The sequence below is a fragment of the Heliangelus exortis genome, chromosome 1 (genome assembly GCF_036169615.1).
Source record: "Heliangelus exortis chromosome 1, bHelExo1.hap1, whole genome shotgun sequence".
NCBI lineage: Eukaryota > Metazoa > Chordata > Aves > Apodiformes > Trochilidae > Heliangelus > Heliangelus exortis.
Window position 1 is genome coordinate 166,406,315 of NC_092422.1, and position 17,842 is coordinate 166,424,156.

The window sequence follows — 17,842 nt, forward strand, 5'->3', positions numbered from 1 at the left end:
TTAGCAGCCCATCCTATGAGCTGGCATAATTCTGTTATTGATTTCTGCCATGCTGCCCTATTGAGAGTTAATTTCACATTGCATTTCAAGGACAGGATGGCAGGCTGGGACACTGTATTACACAAAGGACACAAATTGAGAGAACACCTTTAATTTACTGCCCACTATGATACACTGTCTGGAAGCTGGCTCTCTGAGGGACCACAGCTCTCTGATGCCATCCCAAACCAGAAACATCTGACTGATGGCAGAGTAGAGGGGAGGGAGCAGGGGAAGTTCAATGTGTGGTGTTATGAGCAAAGACCCTTACTCTTCTTAGGTTCCCTCAAAAATATGAGCTTCAGCTAAGTCAACTAGAGTACTCAAGTTTTAATGTTTTCTGTTGCAAAACAAAGGAGATAAAGACCCCCTGGGGTGGCACTCTGGCTCTCTAAAATCTTCATCCTCTCCTGAAACCATGAGCTTTTGGTGATTATAGAATCATAGAACTGGCTGGGTTGGAAGGGACCTCAGAGATCATCAAGTCCAACCCTTGATCCACTACCGCTGCAGTTACCAGACCATGGCACTGAGTGCCACATCCAGTCTCTTTTTAAATATCTCCAGGGACAGAATCCACTGCTTCCCTGGGCAGCCCATTCCAATGTCTGATCACCCTCTCCATAAAGAAATTCTAATATCCAACCTAAAACCCCCCTGGCACAACTTGAGACCATGCCCTCTTGTCTTGAAGCAGATATGGTATGTTCACAACACATGGATTCTGGACAAGGCTGAAGGGCAGCAGGCAGTGTCTCTAGGGATATGACTGGCTAAATTCTGGGTTGGGCAACTATTTCAACACTATTTCTATATGAACATCTGTTGGGATGGTGTGGCAGAACAGCCAAATGGGTGTAAGACATGCCACTGTTGTAAGGATATCCTGAGTAGTTGTCTGAGAGAAATGAATTACGCTGGTTTGAAACAGCTGCAGTTTGAGCTGGTAGATATCAAGCAACACAGAGGTCTCCCTCTGTCCCCTTCATTGTTGCTTCTTTAATTGAAAGGAAGATAACTTAGAGTTTTAATGCCAGTCCTGAGCTTTCTTTAACTTGGTATAACACCTGGCATCAAGAATAAAATTCTTTCTTCTGTAAAGCTGGAAGAGGTTCAAAAGAGAGTTCTGTCTCTTCATGAATGTGAAGGCTGCCAGAAGATTTTTAATATTGCTGATGCAGAGAACTTTAGATTTCTTTAATAATAAAACACACATGAATAGCAAGCTAGGATGGCATTAATATAATATCCAAAGCATATTGTACACCTACAACAACGAACTTTTGGAAGCTGTTAGTTTTATGTGAAAGAATGAAATGATGGAGCAACCCTGAGGACATTTATAACAGAATTCAGTCTGTTAAGCCAAAAGTGCAGTCTGCAAAGTTTTGTGGAATCAGGTATAATGAGGACCAGCAAGCCAACAAATACTGTTAGAAAATCATGAATTAAAAGTAGAAAACCCTTGAGAGTTTGTCAGACTATAGAGCAGAGACAGCCCAGATTGTGAGACACAGCTGCATTACCAAAGAGCAAAATCATAGGATTAGTCAACAAAACAAAGGAGAAGATTAAAAAGGGAGGCAACATGGAAGACAAAAGATGTGGGAGTGTACACAGACTGAGAATTGTCCAGACTTTGGACAGAGCTTAGGAAACAAACAAATAAATTTGCAAAGGAAACTAAGTGTAAGAATAACTGATGGGTAAGTCATTACCTGGGGTGCAAACTGGAATATGTCTGAAGTTTTGATGTAGATGGGTTTTAGCAGTGCAGTTATAACAATGGCTGTTTCTCTCCATTCACTGTACATGAATTCTAGAGGACAAGCTCAGATGGACATGTCTATACTGGAAATAGAGAGGGGTAAGATGTGTTAAACTCCCAGGAATACCTAAAAAAGGTACCACATAGAGGATTTGAGGAGCTCATGAAGACAAAAAAAAAAAAAAAAAAAAAAAATGTAGAAAAGGAAATATTAAAGCAAAGTGATTGAAGACATAGTGAGGAAAAAAAACCCACAAACTTTCCTGAAGCTGAAAAGTACCATACAGAAATTTATGAGGTAAAAACAAGAGTATTGTTCAAGAATGTGAATGAAATGGCAAAATATTACAGGGCCAGTATGACATAGGTAGGTAAATTTAATTAAATTGTGAGTCTCTTGTCCAGGACAGGCACACATTTGTTTCCATACATTGGAGAAAAAATTTCATGCTGTTTTTAGATTCTTATTTTCATCATCAAGGAACATCATTATCTCAGAAAATGTCTTGCAGACATGTAACCTGTATTTGTTTGATGTGACATCCCTGCTGTGATAACAACAAGTAAAGGTTTGTAATTAGATTTCCACTAGATTCAAAATTGTGGAAATGCATGATTTAGCCACATCATTTAGAAGTTAAGATACTAGTCTTTTGGCATTATGAAAATAAGGTGCTGAAATTTTCAAATGAAGAATAACTTAAACAGAAAGCAACAGCAGCCCTCTCTTGAAGGGCTATAATGTGATTTCGTAACACAGCACAATACATAATACTGAGTTAACAATTCCCCACAAGCAAAAGAGAGAGATTCTGTTCAGACTTCCCACCTCCCATCCTTCCTACTTCTCTTTCTCTTCCCTGCTATTCACTCATCTGCACTGCTGTGGTGCCTGACCTTGCAGTTATCTGGTTAGAAACCCAACCTAACCAAGTAAACCAGAGATAATACCTTGACAGGTTAATTGTTTGACTTAGGTATCATGATTAGGAAAGTACCAAAAGCAGTACTAGATAAGGAAAGGAGCTAGTAGTAAAGTGGGACTGCCTCAGGAAGTAGCATACTGTGCTGAAAACAGGGCAAGATGTGAGGCAAGTTGGTGTAAACAAACCAAATGTATATTCCAACAAAGATTCACATGGCTTCAGTACTTTCCTAGCCACAAGACACAACGTCTGTGGGAATAATGACAGAGTGCAGGCACCAAAATTGTCATCTCTAGTGAAGATGTGCATATCTTCTGGAACATTGTGGCTCAACAATGGCCAGACTGTAGAAAAAAATAACAGACATCCTGAACTTCCGCTGCAAGCAGACAGGCTGTGGAAGAGCTACAAACCCAAATAACATCTTGGGGAAGTGCTGGCTATGGCACCAGTGTAACCAAAGTCTGCAAACAACTCTCTTCAGAGGTCTGCAAAGCCTAGGGACAGATGGCTGAGGTGCAGTATAACAGATAGGGTATTTTTTTCCCTCTGGGAAGGGAAGATGTAAGGCCATGGATGTAATAAGAGAATAGATTTTATTGATCTAAACTGGTTGTGCTAAGAGCCAGACTAAGTGATGTGTACAAATCTCTCTCCTTCCCTCACAAGTAGCCCATCATTTATACACTTATTTTCACTTTTATACTGTGACACCTTAGTTTTAAAATTTGGCTCAGGATTTTCTCAAGTGGGCTCAAGATATCCTATCAAGATATCTCCTCTGGTTGTCTAAACAGCACCAAGGATTAGGGCAGGTGAATGGCCCCAAACCATCTTTAAAGTTACACAATTAGCTTAAGCCTTGTCACAACCTGGGAGTTTTTGAGTACAACTTGGGGTTTAAGTAAAGAGGGGGCGAATGAATATCTATGGTTTTTCAGGGGAAAAGTAAAAGACTATGGCTGTATGGCTACATCCCTGCCAAGGCAGTTGTCACTAGCATAGGATAACTCACCTCAGCTCTTTTGATTTCCTATCATAGACATTGTCCATAATTTACACATACACTGCTCAGAAACCTGGGTTTGTGTCTGTGTGCCTGGAGCTGTCACAGAAATGAGATAACTACTGTTGGTGATGCCATTATAAGTTGTAGAAAAGGGTGCTGCATTAATTCATCACCACACCTTGTGTGGAACAAGAAATGTGGGCTGATGCATTGCATGTGCATCATGTTGATAAACTGTAATGACTTTGAGATGCAAGCTGTCTGGAAGGTATTTGCAGCCTGCAAAGATGCATTTATTTAATCTTATTTAAGAGGAAGAAGCATAAGTCAGAACTTTGCAGAGCTTACATGAAGTCACACGGCACATCCTATATGCTTTTCTGAAAAAAAAAAAAAAAAAAAGCTTTTTAATTTCTATCTCTCTCAGGCCTTAATGGCTCCAGCTATATTTGCCATTGCTCTTCATAAAATCATAGAGTCATTTTGGTTGGAAAATATCTTTAAGACCTTTGTGGTCCACTCTTTCTCCTCTCTTTCCTCCATGGATGCTTCTCTAGGTCTTCTGTCTTATAACTGCTCTCTTGCTTCTGGCAATTTCTGACCCTCAGCTGAGTCAGCTAATTTCAGCATTTCTTGAAAAGCTTGGGGATTTGTAAATTCTGCTCTCTCCAAGTGGTAGAAAAGATCATCCACTTCTTAGAAACGTCACCAGGTTTGCTTTTCTGTACTTTCATGTACTTTCTGGTGACTCAGGTCTCCTGGAAAGAACAGCTTCCTCAATTTGGTGGATGTAACTTTTCATGCTCTACTTATCTTCCTTACATTTAATTTGGTATGTTCATGTTAACTACAAATGTTTCAAGACAGGATTTGATGGGTGAATATAGGTTACTTGGAGTGGGTAGTGATGTGAATCTGTTACTTTTCTTTTTTACTTCATTTTTGTTAGCTCTCTGCTTTGTTTTTCTTTCTCTGAATTAAAAAAATGCCGGCTTTCATAGAGGCTGAAATTCACTGTGTAAATTGTGTCAGTCTATTCTCTTATACTCCACAAAGGGGTACTTGTATAAAGGAAACATATTCTGAAGTGCAATGTCACTGAAGATGTAACTAAACCCAAAGTTTAGCAAAAAGCAGCACTGAATTCAGCCTAGCCTTTAAAAGAAGGAGCTTTCCAAATCTTTTCATCTCAATTTCCTCAATAGTGTGTTTTGCAGAGACATTTCACACTTCAGAAATCTATTCTGATCCATTTAGGAGCTGCTGGTCTTACATTGTATTTAACTAAAAGATTTCCATTAGAATTTAAAAAACTGCAAACAGCAGCTATTTGGCATGGCAAGCACATGCACTATTTAGCTTTACAGTTGGTTTGCATCACAAAAGTTTTTCAAGCAAACTCTTATTCCAGCAAAAGCAAACACCCTTTCCAAATGCTTCTGATCTGAGATGGATATACATATCCCAAGGAATCAAAATATGAGGATTGTTTATGTTTCTATTATAATTACATTTTAAACATGTTTATGGGATTATGAATTCAGTTACTAGACAATTGGATAGAGACTAGTAAGACATTTTCAGTAGAATAAAAAGGCCTTCTGTTAACATGAAAAAATCACATTTAAACAAATTACACTGACTGGGAATCTCACAAAAAGTAAACACCAATAAAGGAGTTTTCTAAAGAGTTGCATTGGGGTCTGTAACTACTTAAAAAGCGATCAATACCTTTTTGAAAGGTCTGTAAAAAAGTATGAAAATGTCCCTTGTAAAATACAGGAAGACAAATTTCTTTCCACAGGCAGTTGGATACTTGCATGAACAAGTCAGAGAAATCTGCATGTCTGGGTGATGTGCAGTTCTCTGAAACTACAATCTGACAAGGCAAAGTCCCTAAAAATCTGATTGCTGAAAGCTGATGGGAAGTTCACACCAGGAGCAGGGAACATATTCTTAATGCCAGAACAATTTCATTTTATTACTTGACATATTTTAATCAATACTAGATATCTTTATCATATCTTTCAGTTCCACATGCACCAAATCAATAAGAAACTAATCTCTGATTCAGAAATTTCTGGGTCAGCTTCTATAATCTGTGGTTTGTATGACACAGAAGGAAGGCCAAGCTCATCCTTGATCAAAAGTCTAGAAACAGAGAATAAGTAGGATGAATATGAATAGAAGGAATGAGAGATCCCATCCCTTCACCCTCATTTATTGCCAGTGCTTCCTCACATACAGCACTGTACTTTGTCTGACCTCTGGATGTGAGCTGATTCAGGCTGATAATAAAAAAAATAAACTTAAAAAAAAAATTGAGGAGTAAAACATATCAAGAGGAGGACAGTTTCTTGTGGTGTATGCATTACAAAATTGAATTAGTAGTCATGTGTGCTCCAATGGAAACTAATTTTTTGTGAGGAAAAAGGCACACAAGCGACTTGCTCAAACCCTGTCCTGCCACAGTGCAACAGGAGCACAGGGGCAAGTTCACACTCCTATCACCACAGACCAGGACCACAAAGAAGTAAAACTGGGGCATTTCCTCAAGACTGCCACTTTACATGGTTTTTAATGGACCTTCCATGTTCACCATGAAGCAAAAGAGCATTTGCTTTGAATAAAAAGCTGCGTGGAGGACAGAAAAACTTTCATTAAAAAAAAAAAGGCTACACAGGTGCTACAACAAAGTTGTGGCAAAGCCCAGGCTTGTGAGCAGGTTGTGTCCAGCTTGCCACATTGAATATGACTCCACAGTGGGCTTTGTTTCATGTAAGCATAGTAAAAGTCTTGAATTTCCCACTAGCTATACTGTATAAATAAATTGAAAACACTCTGCCATCATTTCACAGCATTTCCAGGACACTTTGGTTCTAATTGGTTGTTTGGCTCTTGATGGACTATATTTTTCTGTGCCCCTGTAAATAGAGTTTTGTAGGCTTTTCAAGGAAACTCTGGGATATTAGTATTTCTTGGCAATTTTCTTCTTGTCAGAGTTATTCCTCCTTCTATTTCAACCCCTATTTTTCTCTTTAGCACAGTGAGAGCACTATTTAAACAAAAAGAAAGCAAAAATAACAATGAAATGAAATCTCTTCCCAGCCAGGATATTTTTTCAAAGAAAATCTGGCTTCATGACATCTGCCATTATTTCCTGACATAGAACAGCAGAAATTTTTAGAATGGAAAAACAAACAAGCTGTGAATGTGCCTTTTAAAATATTTGAACTCTACCTACTGCATTATAGGCTCTTCCGGAAAGAAATAACAAGAATGACCCCTACGATTCAGCCCGATGAAGTAAAGTGGCTGCCTCTATTTGCCCAGGAACACCTTACATAGAGACACTGTTTCTCAAGGCACTTCAGAGCCATTTTAAAAAAAGGAGAGAAGGCTCTGATAACCAAAGCAAAGGGCAGCATAATGATCCATTTGCTTACAGGACATTCAAGGACAACTCCCTTGCTTGAGTAGGATCAGACGTAATCACAAACTTGTGAAGAGCCACCTGAACAGAAAATAAACAGAGCTCTGCTAAAATATTGAGTCTATGTCTCGTCTCAGCACAAGTCTAACATTTCTTTAGTAGGATTTCTTATGCAGAACATCTTTGTTTCTCAGTCAGGATTTTTTCTGGAATCATCAAATATCTTCTGTTTTGTGAGCAATTACAAAACAAATTCAATAAGTTCCAGAATAAATTAAATAAGTTCAATTATCCTGTTTGTCTCATTAACCATTGTGTTCTTTTCTGCCTGGGGCAGCAATACTATAATTTAAAAGAAATTATGGTATCTCAATATTAATCTTCCATTTCTTCCAAAATGGTATGAAATTACTGTTTGCTTACATGTTTGGAGTGGAATTGTATCTCTAATTTTATGGATTTTTGTTTTTTTCACAATTTATTGGCCTGGTTGCAGATCAGCTGATTCCAAAGACATTTTTTTCTTTAAAACCAACAAGAAATTAGCATATTTCTTGTATTTCTTCTATTACTTAAAACTTTCATATGGAATTTCCCAAAAGCCAGTTCCCCATTATTTATCATAGAAGACTTTCTTTGCTATGATTATAAATTATCTGTCTAGTGCTGCAAAGTAAAAATTGAAAATGACAGTAATGTAATTTTTCTTTGAGATAGATATGAGGTTTTTTGTAAGGTACTATAAGACAGTGTCTCTCAGCCTCTTATATTGCATGGATTGCTTCTTTTTCTTTGTATACAGGTTTATCATATCAGGACACAGAAACAGTCACATTTCATTAAGCAAAATTAAGCCCCAAGAAGCCAACTTCTGTGAGCAGTAATTCTTTCATTCTAATCCAAACCCAAACTTCTGTTAGACATTTTTCTTCCATCAGCATTTTTGTTTCCATGCATGAAAGGAACCATTATGTTTTTGGAAAGAGGAAATATACCAAAGCTAGAATTAAAAGCCTTGCATAAACAAATATCAACCTGGATAGGCTTCCTTGAGGACCATAGCCAATCCCGCTCTGTAAGAATGCTTTTGCAATTCAAAGCAGGCTATGTTTTTTAAAAAATGTCATCTGATGCTATATTGTCTTGCTGTAAAACATTTGCAATGTATAATGATGTAAGAGGCCAGCTGGCTGCTAATGGTAACAGCACACTTTACCAGGACCACTGTCAGGACTGCTCAGAGCAGATGGCCTGTTTTTGCAGCTTTATCCTGTTAGAGATCTTACCAAGGACAGGCATCCTACAAACCTCACAGTAATGAGAAGAACATTGCTTTCCTGACTGTAAAGCCTTCCTCCAAATAAGTTTGCAAGTATGTGCTGGAGAAGACCAGTGGCATGTATGTTCATAACCAAAACAGAGAACTCTGGACTGAAACTTTGCTAAATGATTCCTATGTCCTGGAAAATTTTTACAGAAATACTGGACTGGCATTCAAAGATGCTGGAATACAGAGAATTTTTTATGTTGTATTAGGGAGAATAACAAGAATTATAATGCTTAATTATTACGCATCCTCTTGTTTCATGCCCATACTGCAAAGAGTTAAAACACAGATATAAGGGGGGAAATTACTCAGACTCTGTTCATCACAGAGAGATTAATTTTGATGGTAGTGTCATTGAAACAAGTTCTACAGTTTAATATACCAGATGTTCATTTTCCCTGGATAACAAAGGTTCAGTTGGGTACGTTTCTTCTACTTTTAGGGCAATCAGAAATAATATTGTTATGGTTTCAATTAATTTTTCTTTTACAAAATGGCCTGTTTTGAAATAGTGTGCCATATTCTGCATGACTAAAAATTGCTATTTAGCTTTCTGGTGGGACAGTGGTTTTATTAATTTGGTTTTTAAAATTTTTTAAAATGTGTTTTCCAGTCATTTGTCTGTCAATACCTTTAGGACTACAAAGCATCCTGCCTAGATCATTGTCTTCTGGAGCAAGTGGATTTTGGCCTCCAGTAATCTGGTTCCCTACTTTTTGGTAGGCCCTTTTCTAAATCCTATTCATTTTAGTCTTACTCTTCAATTCATTGACATCTTGTCTTTTGGCAAAGGCAACCACATGTATGGATCTATATTATTACAATGTTATCTGTACATAAGAACTGTAGTAATTAATTAATTTTTATTCGAGTTCTTCAGAGGTTTTTTCTGTTTGCTTTATATAACCCATAGGGTGACCCTGAATTTATAGTGTTCTATGGGCTATTTCTTCTAGGATTAAAAATAGATAGTTATTTCTTTTGGACATAATCTTTCTTTATTTACTAAGGATGCACAAATTATATTCCCTGGAACCCAAGAGGAAATTGCAAGAGGATAACATATTTCTTTACAGTTCCTACACTTTTTCTATTGGCACTAAAACTCTAGGGTTTTTGTCTTGCCTCCTCAAGAACAACATCTTCTCCTTTTTGCAGCCTTTTTGTTTCTTTTTTACTGTTCAGAATTTTGAGGCTTTGTTGTGTAAGAGGCAATACTTTTTCATTCTTTTCCTCAGACAGTCTTCTGTCTACTCAGTTTAAAACCTTGAACACCTTCACAGGTGCCTTTTTATAGATCAGTGGCTTTAGGCTGAGTTTTGACTGGAGACCTATCCTATAGTATTTCCTTTACCTGGTTCCAGAGAGAAACTTAATGATTCTTGCAAGGAAGAATATTGGCTTTGGTTTTTTTTTTTTTTGTTCAGTAAGGATTGACTCAGTGAGAACCATTTGCTGGGCATCAGTAATGCATCCTGTTACTAACTGTGTAGCAAATATAGTTAAGACAAAGGCTGTGCAGTCTTCATTGCTGCATTCTGCAGCTCAGGGGCACTTACAGGAGGATGTGAACACAGATTTATCTCTGGAAATTTTCACTGACTGAGAGTACAGATTCAGCTTTTTCCTGTGGCCTTCCCTGTCTCCTCCCACCTTTCATCAAAAAGGTTGCAATCTCGAGACCATTCAAATATTTGATCCCCTCTAGAAATGTGGGATTCCTTTTTCACTTTGGTTTTCAGGTCACTGAGCTTGTGCTATGGGTTTCATCCCCTTGACCAAACATAGTGGGATTTTTAGATTTTACAAGAAGCTGAAGAATCAAAGGCCAGTCAATCACATAATGTTAGCTGAGGAAGGTTCCAGATACATTGATTTCATTGCAGGATGTTCAGGGCCAACTCCATGCTGCTTCTGATTTTGGGACAAACTTACTTATATCTGCACCCAGCATCCATGCTGTGAATCAGCACTACAGCATCACTCTTTTCCGCACACAAAGTGACTTGTGAGGAGAAAATGTAAAAGAATAATGCCCTTAGGGGCATTTGCTGTTTTTAAAGAAGTTCCCTCTTGGTCATTAACTCTGAAGTTACTTTGATCAATGTTTTGGGGTTGAGGAGGTTGATTTAATTTCCAGATCTACTTTCTTATGCATGTAATACCAACAAACACGAGTGGCTCAAGACAGCTACAGAAGTACTAGAGCATATAAATTTAAGACCTTTTATGTGGCTTTGCATTGCAAAACCTATTTCGTTATTTATCACACCACGTCAACTGAAAGAGTACTTGGCAATGCTGTGTTTTACATATTTATTTTTTATACTTTGAAAAACTCTCCAGCAGTAGCTTTGTGACTTTCTATTTTGACTTGTGCAAAGCTCGCATCACTGGGTCAGAAATTGCTTGGTCTAAGCTAGCAATTAACACTTTCTCTACAAGAAATGAGGAGAGACAGTACTTCCATAGGGCAAAATATTCACCTGTGTTGGTGATTCATTTTACAATGGGTTAACTCACTCTCAGGGGGATTGCCCAGCAAAAGTTAAAGGACATGAATCCCAACTTTACTCCTCTGTGCTTCATGAGAACGTGGATTTTACCTACCCAATGAATTTATTTGTTTGTTAGGGTGGGTCCTGCCTTTGTATGCATAGTTGTCTAGATTTGCTGCAGTTCTGATATCTGCAGGGATTTTTTTATGGTCATTGTGAAACAAACAATACTGATATTGATTTTTCAATCCTGAATGAAATAACATCTCATCTTTTACAATTTGAAATGTGCTTCTTGCTCCTGAAAGGAGCTACTCATCACAGTGTTTATTTCTTTAGTATCAAATGATGTTTGCCCAGCATGGTCAGGAAATGGCCATGATCCCAATAACACCATCCGTGGCAAGCATTATATGGATGGGGAAAGAGTTGCCTGAGGCAATGACAATTCCTTCATGATAAACCCAAAATATACATCTTAGACCAGGTGGTGGTAATGAGAGAGTCTGCAACTATCCCTAATTCCTAAAAATCCATTCTATGCAATTCAACATACAGGAGTAGATTTAAATTTAATTACATTTTCCCTGATGGTTGTATTGTTATCTTGAGACTGCAGAATGCCTTCAGACAATGGCCACATTCCCTTTGTACTATACATAGCTACAGTACTTCTAGTGTTGTAAAATGAAAATAATAATTATGAAATGCAAGCTGCTAGCAGTACTTATTGCAAGGCTTTTGATATCCTATTTCCAAAGTCCCTTTGAAGAAAAGCCTGCTATGTGTAACAAATTAACTATTGTTCTACCATTGAATTGTTTCCCATTTTTCATCACTTCATTAATGAGAATAAGAGGTTACTGTTATTTTGCTAGTTAGAAATTAATCTTAGACCATGTTTAGAACAAACAATGTCAGTTGGTATCTTGTTGTGAACTGGCCTGGATTGGCAGAAGTGGGTTTTTCCCATACATCATTCTCATTGCACAGAAAAAGGAGCTGCTCCTGAGGCAGTGCAGCTTACAGCCTTAAGTATTTAATGAAAATCTTACCTGCTTCTCTGTGAGCTGTGGCAGGTCAGAACTTGGAACCTAAACTGGTTCAAACTTACTTGGCATGAGAGGCAACCTGAAGAGGAGGGGAAGGGGAAGGATAGGTGTTTGTTTCATCCTAGTTTACCATTTCACCTAAAATTCTAATTCTCAGGGAAGGGTCTGGTTAGGTCAGATGCTGGAAGGGAACTTTAGTATAGGATGTCACTATTGTGGCCCTTCCTACTGGCTAGAGCCTCCTGGGTTCAAATTAACTGTTAATTAGTTATCAATAATAGGATTCAACTCACCAACCAAGAAGGAAACTGCCCCAGAAATACATAAACAAATAAAAAAGATCAGTCTTCCCTCAGAATGAATAAGCTGAATTTATTCAGTGAAGAAAGGATCTACTGGAGGCTGTGCAACAGAAGGACCAGGTTGGCAAGGGGGGGAAACTGGGTGCAGGCAAAGGAAGGATGAAAAAATTCTGGTTGGATAAACTTTCAGGTGGGGTCCAGCAGTCTTGTGTAGTGGCATTTTCAGGATTCTTATTCCTGGTGGCTACTTTGGATCCAAGCACCTTTAAGAATGCTTTAAACAGAACCAGACTTTTAATGTTTCATTTAAAAATACAGTCTCTGGTATTGATATTCTTACTTGCTAAGCCACAAGGGCTATGTTGATATTTCCAGTACACTGCAAGGCCACTTCTCCACTCCTCTGCCTCCAATATTAGACACCACCAGGCATTTACAGGTTAAAATATAGTTTGTAATTTCATAGACACAGACATTCATGATAAGCATTCACAAAAAGAATCTCAAAAATATTTTCAATCAGGAATACAAAACCAAAGCACTTAAGCACACCAAATGTCTTTGGGATTCTCTCAGGCTCCATATAAGAAACTGATGCTTCTTTCCCCCTACCTCTCCCCCATCCCCTCAATAAATAATGTAACATTTAATATCCTGCAGAAAATACAGGAAGCTGAAATATTTATTACCTTGCACTTGCTTTGTTTTTATTAAGTCTAATAACTGCACATTAAATAATAATTGTTTTTTGGCTTCTAAGGAGTGCTGGAAACTTGAAACCATAAAAGCTTAAAGCAAACCATTTATATGAAATCAGGGTGGGGTTTTTTTTTTTGTAAATGGCATTTTTTGTAAGTGTCTTTTTGTTAAAAAGAAACTTAGGCTGACCAAATCTGATTGAAAATCAGTAAAAAATGTAATGCTAATCCATGGATTATTCCTTTTTTTTTTTTTTTTGGCAAAGCTTCCATCTCTTGATTCCTTAAAAACTATAAAATTCATATCTCTTTTTTAAATTCAAGTAAAAAAGGTTTAAAAGAAATACATAAAATGTGACACATCTATTGGAATTTACAGTTAAATAAGTGATATTAATCTGAGTTTTCTAGTTAAAATTACAAGAGGATAAATTTGTAACTACAGTCACTTGAGAGTGAATTGGTTCTATATCAACTTCCATATTGTTGCTAATTCTCATTGTGACTGAGCTCTTTAATGGTATGAAAAGTTATGTATTCACAATGATAAAGTCTAAAAACTTGTCATGTTTTTAGCATCATCCTATCAGTGGGGAAGCTGTGTACAGTGTAAGATTTCTAGAAAGTCTAAATTTATGTAGTGGTAGAATATATGTGTCTATAAAAACTATAATATTTAATGATCTATATACATTTATAGCTTTTATGTTTTTAAAGCAGTTATATTCTGATCAGATTTTTTCTTTTAGTTTTTTTAAGCAGCCTACAAACTGTACTGAAATATAGGACCAATAGTGTGTTCAATATGGCTGTATAATTTAGTACATTTGTGTTGTCAATGGGATAATCACATAGGGCTTGTAATTATTTTTTTAACTGAAAAATGTCGATTTTTTGAGTCTGATAGGTTCTTAAAAGAATATTTGAATTAAGGATGGTGTTTATGAATCGAAATAAACATCAGAAGGAAATCCAGATTTCTTCTGATTACATCATGTCCCCAAAATGTCAGAAAAGTCAATAGTAGAATACCTGCTTTAATTTAAACTGGGGAAGGACTTGGACCACCACATGAGTACCTAACCTGCAGAGGAAGAAGTCTGTGGAGGTCCTGCATCTTCTATAGAAATACATAAAAAAATGTAGAAGGAAAGTAAATTTTGAATCAAATGCTTTTCTTATTGAAGTCTTCTTAAGATAGTGTTATAATAATACAAAAATGTGTTGCTGTTTGGCAGTCTTATTCAGAATATTTATTTTGCACAGATTTGTATGCTAGCTATATTGCAATACTGAGACATTTCTGCACGTAAAACTTACTAAACTTATACTGTTCTACTGAGATCAGTAACAGTTTAACGGAATGTTTATTTCCTTATGTTTCAGTGGCCACCTTGTAGAAAAAATATGTGCAATACATTTGTGACTAAGACGTGTTAGAGATTTTGATCCCAAACTGGTTGAAATTTATGAGTAATTTTAAAGTAAGACTCATTTGTGATATTTAATGACATTTGAAAATTTATGAGAATCTGTGCTTTCATTAGAAAAATATCTATTTCCTATATCTCATGTTTGCAGAGAAAAAATAATCATACTTTTCAAAATCTAAAAGTAGAAAAGAAGAATCCCCAGATTAGTATTTAAAAAACCAAAGGTTGGAAAGCTAATATTTGTATCACTATTTTCATCCTGGTGCTTGCAAAATTAAAAAAAACAATAAATTCAGAAATGTCAGTTATGAAAAGTAGCAGGAAAAATAATAAACCGCAATACTAAAAATATGCTTCAGATATAGCTTGTATTTTACAAGTCACTGGGTTTTAACTGTAAGTAAAGGTTGAAGTGTTTGCATTCTTCTGTTATTAAGTATTAGTCAAGAAAAATAAATCATCTGCCAGGAGCGATACCATTTGTTAGATGACCAATTTTTATTAACTTTTAACTGCCATTAATTAACTAATTTATCCAGCATTCAGAGAGAAGCTCTTACACTTTCAGAAAGGGCACTCTGCATTCTTCAAATCAATGCCTATGTGCCTTCTGTGCAGAATTTAACTCCACGACCACAAGCTGTAACAGCACAACAGGCAGCACTGTACACACAAATAATGCCATCTGGGGCTGCTAATGAGTTATTTTGCAATGCAGAGGCCACTGCTCATTTGCATCATCTGTCAAGGACGGGAGGAGGTGTCTGACTTCCCAAGCTGAGTTATTTTGATTGCCTTTCCTATCTCAGCCCAGCTGAACTTTGCTCAGCAATCGAACCCTTCTTGGGGATGCCAGCAGTAGGGGCTGACATCAGGGTGACTATAAAGTGCTCCTTTGCCTGCCAGAGCATCCCTGCATCCATCCGTGTCCCCCTTTGCACTGCTCACAGCCTTATGGGAGAGCAAAAGGAAAGCTACAGCTGGCAGATCAGGTATGTCAGGGGAATAAGGGACACGATTACAAGGCTGGCATTTCAAGTGCTGTAGGAAGTTGTGTCCGTGACATACAGTGATAGATGGCTTAATGAGAGGACTGGAGTCCAGAGGTAGAATCCATCAATTAGCACTGGAAAACTTCTCTGCTCTCTAATATTTCAGATCTACAGGAACTAGCAAAATCTTTCATTTGTTTTATAGCAGCAGGAAACCAGTATCCTGAACATATGAAGGCTGAAGTACATTTTTCCACTTGTTATCTTTAATCAATACCATGACAACTTACAGCCTTCCACCTCCTAGAAGTGCACTTTACTGTGTGAAATCACACGTATATGTCATCATATCACCACAGAAGACTTTCCCCTTGTTGCTGTTTCACTTGGCTCCCCAAAGTGAGTATTTTAGCTTTTCCTCAGAAACAGGAAAAAAAAAAAAACCCAAAAAACCAACCCTCCTAAAACAAAAAAAACCCACAACAACATTTCATGGTACCCCTGGCTGAAAAAGAGCAGCACCACTTGGAATTGAGCATGGATGCACTATTGTATTTAAAACCACCAGACAACATGACAGGTATAGGGCCTCATGGGTCATTTAGTCTAATCTTCACTACAGACAATGGCATCACATAATCCTTTTTTAAAAAGTATTATCTTTAAACTGGCTGGGATTTTCGCCTCTGTCCTCCCAGAAGGATAGCTTAGAATCTAACTACTTTGATGGATAGAAGCCATCTCATTTTTAGCTTAAATTGATTTCTATCTAGTTTACATCAATTTCTTCTTGTGGCAACATTGTCCTCTAACTTAAATAGCTTTTTTCCCCAGCCTCACTAAATCTCTTGGACCATTTTATATATGTGATAAAAACAGGGATTGCTTCACTCAAAAATCATTTTTATATTAAATCACGAATGTGATCCTTAAACTGAAGCCTATCAAGATGTTGAATTTGACAGGACGTTCCTTTCAATTAAGCCTTGCAGTACTCCAGCATTATATGCCATTTCTGTTGTATTCTGCCTTTGTCCCCTAGGTTCTTACTTTCCACATGAGACAGTGAACACCCCACTCTTTTAATCTTCACCCAGTGTGCCTCCCCCTTCCACACAAGTGAAAAAAAAAATCTAGTATAAACCTTCTTCCCACCCACAGCCTGATAATTCTCACTGTATGATAGATGTTAGGTTCCCTGGTTCCCTTCTCCTCTGTTGAAATACTTCTGTGACCCATTTTGTTTCCATGGCCGCTTTCTCATTTTCATAATACAGAACAATAAGCTATAAAAAACATGAACAGGCTAATGAGGAACTTGTTGAGAAAAATCAGCCTGAAGTTTTCACCTCAGCTTATCTAACATGTCATGACTAAAAACATTTCCCCTGAGGAAATAATATGACTTAGAAAAATGTTTGCTTACTAATTGTGTGAGCTTGTGGCATTGGAATATACAATATACAGAAAAGCATGCAGGTTCTTTGATGGTCTATACCATGTCTACAAATGACCTTTACTTTTTTTTTTTCTCTTAGATTTTTCAAACCAATACTTTACTCTAAATAATGCAAATGTTATTAGCTTCTTGCTTTTACTTTTCAAAGTAAAGATATTTATCTATTGTAAAAATCAACGTAGGAAAAAGAAATAGAAATAAGAAAAAAAAGTGGAAAGCAAGCAGAGATGAATATATCACAATTCAGAAACTTTAGTGAACTTGGCATTGTATCTTAATACTATATATATATACTATTTGTTCAGTATCCACATCTGAACTTAGATGAAGCTGTATTCTGACCAAAGAGAACAGAAGCTGCAGCTGAAATCTGAAATAAATTATTTGGGTCAAAATGTGCCATTTGGTGGAACTTGGACGAAATTTCTCTTCCCTGCTTATTTGCTGCAACTCATTACCATGATTTTTTAGCATCCCCAGCCCAGAAGTCACTTGTCTAAGTTAAATGTCAGAAAGATAGATGTCTAAGCCTGAGCTAGTCATGCTAGAATCCCTTTATATTTAGTGGAGAGAAATAGGGTCTGCCAGGGAGTGACTGATCTGGCCATTTAAATATCTAACTTACAGTAGAGGCACCCTGTCTCAATTTGTGGTGACTTTATATGCAGTCTTTCTGAGGTGGAGTAAGTATTCCTCTTTTACAGGTGAGGATGTATAGCAGAAAGACTGCTCCTAGATTTTAGCTTTAAAACAAACAAAAAAAAAACCTTTCCAATTGGGCTTTGAATCCCTCAGGTCTCTGCTGAGGCACAGCATGAGCTATGAGCTATCTGTGCAGCTTTTTCAAGCAGTCTGCCCTCAGGCTGAGCTCAGTTGCCCACAGAGCCCATTTCCCCTTCTGCCAAG